Raw genomic sequence first — 3,645 nt, 5'->3', positions numbered from 1 at the left:
CAAGAAGTGGTGAAGAAAGAGGTTATCAAGTGGTTAGACGCCGGTGTGGTTTATCCTATTTCTGACAGTTCTTGGACTTCTCCGGTGCAATGTGTGCCGAAGAAGGGTGGTAGGACTGTGGTGACCAATGACAACAATGAACTCATCCCTACTCGCACGGTTACCGGGTGGAGAGTATGTATGGATTATCGGAATCTAAACAAGGTGACCCGAAAAGATCATTTCTCATTGCCATTCCTTGACCAAATGCTAGATCGTCTTGCGGGGCATGCTTTCTATTTCTTCTTGGATGGTTACTCGGGGTACAATCAAATTTTAATTGCCCCGGAGGACCAAGAGAAGACAACTTTTACATGTCCTTACGGCACATTCGCTTTCTCTCGAATGCGGTTCGGATTGTGTAATGCTCCGGCAACCTTCCAATGTTGCATGATGGCTACTTTCACCGACATGGTGGAAGATATCTTGGAGGTTTTCATGAATGATTTCAGCATAGTTGGGGATTCTTTTGATGAGTGTCTGAAAAATTTGGATAGAGTATTGGCCCGGTGTGAAGACACAAACCTCCTACTCAATTGGGAAAAATGTCATTTCATTGTTGAAGAGGGTATTGTATTGGGTCACATAATCTCGAAGCGAGGAATTGAGGTTGACAAAGAAAAGATAGAGGTGATTTCAAGACTTCCTCCCCCTATTTCTGTCAATGGGGTGAGGAGTTTTCTTGGGCAAGTGGGTTTTTACCGGAGGTTCATAAAAGATTTTTCCAAACTGATACACCCTTTGTGCAAGTTGCTAGAGAAAGATGCAAAGTTCTTGTTCGATGAGAGTTGTATGCAAGCATTTGAGCTTCTCAAGCTCAAGTTGACTTATACCCCCATCATTACCGCACCAAATTGGAGCTTGCCTTTCGAGCTCATGTGTGATTCTAGTGACATTGCGGTTGGGGCTGTTTTGGGCCAAAGAATCAATAAAATGTTTCATCCGGTGTACTACACAAGCAAGACCATGAATGAGGCTCAAAGGAACTATAGTCATCGAGAAAGAGTTGTTGGATATTGTGTTTGCTATGGAAAAATTTCGACCTTACCTTATAGGAGCCAAAGTTATAGTGCACACCGATCATGCTGCCCTTAGGTATTTGATGACCAAGAAAGACTCCAAGGTGAGATTGATGAGATGGGTGTTACTTCTTCAAGAGTTTGATCTAGAAATTGTTGACCGGAAGGGTAGTGAAAATCAAGTGGCAGACCACTTGCCCCATTTGGAGGAGGGGATGCCTTGTGATGGCCTTGAGATCAATGGTTCATTTCCCGGCGAACAACTCCTTGCGGTGTCAATGAAGGATATGCCATGGTTTGCCGATATTGCCAATTACATTGTGACCGGAACAATCCCATGTGAGCTCTTTTCTAACCAAAGGAAGAAGCTCAAGCGGGATAGTTTGGATTTCTATTGGGATGAGCCATACTTGTTCAAGATTTGCACAGATAGTGTAATTCGTTGATGTGTCCCGGAGGAAGAATAATTGAGTATCTTAGAGGCTTGTCATTCTTCACTTTATGGTGGCCATCATGGTGGGGTGAGGACCGTCTCGAAAGTTCTTAGTTGTGGATTCTATTGGCCCACCGCGTTCAAAGATGCGGGAGATGTGGTGAAGAGGTATGATGAGTGCCAAAGAGCGGGCAGAATTTCAAAAAGGGATGAGATGCCTCTCAATACGATTCTAGAAGTGGATATCTTTGATGTTTGGGGCATCGATTTCATGGGTCCATTTGTTAGCTCTTGTGGGAATACTTACATTCTTGTGGCAGTTGACTATGTCTCAAAATGGGTTGAAGCCGTGGCTTTGCCTAATAATGAAGCCCAGAGTATTGTGGCATTTCTTAAAAAGAGCATCTTCACAAGATTTGGCACTCCTCGTGCGATTATTAGTGATAGGGGGTCTCGTTTTTGCAACAAGGCTTTCGACACGTTGCTTTCCAAGTACGGTGTCAATCATAAGGTCTCTACCCCCTATCATCCTCAATCTAGTGGTCAAGTGGAAGTCTCCAATAGAGAAATTAAGAGCATCTTGTCAAAAACTGTCAATGGTAATAGGACCGATTGGTCGAAAAAGTTGGATGACGCTCTATGGGCTTATTGGATGGCTTAAAAAATTCCAATTGGTATCTGTATCGGTTGGTGTTTGGAAAAGCTTGCCATCTTCCGGTTGAGTTAGAGTACAAGGCCATGTGGGCTTTGAGGAAGTTGAATTTGGAATGGGATGTTGCGGCAAATCTTCATGTTGAACAACTCAATGAGCTCGATGAGTTTAGATTCCATGACTACTCAAGTTCATCCTTGTATAAGGACAAAATGAAGTACCTTCACGACAAATATGCTCGGGGTAAGGATTTCAAGGTTGGAGATATGATTCTCTTGTTCAATTCCCGTTTATGTCTGTTTCCGGGTAAGCTCAAGTCAAAGTGGAGTGGCCCATTTGAAGTTGTGTTTGTGACCCATTTGGTGCTCTTGATCTAAGGAACAAAAATGGTGAAGTTTTCAGAGTTAGTGGGCATCGAGTCAAGCATTATCTTGGAAAATTTGATAACAACCACATGGTGGCACTTCTTTATCTAAAGTGATGTGATGGTAACATGCGTCATGCCGCGACGTTAAATCAGGCGCTTCTTGGGAGGCAACCCATGTCTTTTTATTCTTGTTTTCTTTGATTTTCTTTGTAGTGTAGGATTGATTTTTGAGCTAATTGGTTGCGATATGCTGCAGGGATTGTGTTGATATAGTGCAAAATATTTTGAAAAATTGAATAGTCTCTGAAGTTGCCTGTGCGGCCGCATTGCACTTTGTGCGGTTCGCGCTGGTGAAGGCCAAGGGAGGTACTCTCTGAAGATTGCCACCGCGGCCGCATTTCTTTTAGTGCGGACCGTGGTGGACCTCCGCGGTCGCGGTCTGTTTTGTGCGGACCACGGAGGTTGCCTTCTCAAGCTTCTTCTGAACAAACCCAGCGCGGTCCACGGTCCGTTTTGTGCGGCCGCGCTGGTAGGTATGACCGGGTCCCACAAGTTTTTCTATAAATAAACCTCAAGGGTCACCAGTTACCCTTTTCGAAAAATTGATTCTCAGAGACCTAAAAATTACTGTTCATCTTCCCTCTTCTTCGTAATAGCTTGTTTGCATTGTGTTTTTTCACTTCTTCCCAAATACCTGGTAACAATTCAACCACTTCTTGTTATTTTAATTATTTAATTTCATTTTATGGCCTTTTCTATTAACTGTGTAGACTTCTTCCCCCCGGAATTCTTCAATTTTGATGATAGTTTAGTTTAACTGTTAAATTTTGTGTGCCTGAGGAGTATTATTAACTAGGTAAATTGAGTAGGGACAAAGTTAGGTGAAGACTTGAATAAAAAGATAAAACCCATGAACCTTAACTTAGTGCCTTGGTTAAGCACCCTTCGCGGACTGCAGTCCCTTTTGTGCGGTCCGTAGTGCTCTGATGCGGTCCGCGGTACCACTTTGTGCGAACCGCAGTGCTTATGTTCTGAAAGATTGACTTGTTTCCCAGCACGGCCGCACTACATTTTGTGCGGTCCGCGTTGGCCCACCGCGGCCGCGATGCTACTTTGTGCGGACTGCGGTGGTAAG

Source organism: Nicotiana sylvestris, chromosome 5 (genome assembly GCF_000393655.2).
Source record: "Nicotiana sylvestris chromosome 5, ASM39365v2, whole genome shotgun sequence".
Taxonomy (NCBI): domain Eukaryota; kingdom Viridiplantae; phylum Streptophyta; class Magnoliopsida; order Solanales; family Solanaceae; genus Nicotiana; species Nicotiana sylvestris.
Note: the sequence above shows the minus strand (reverse complement) of the source record.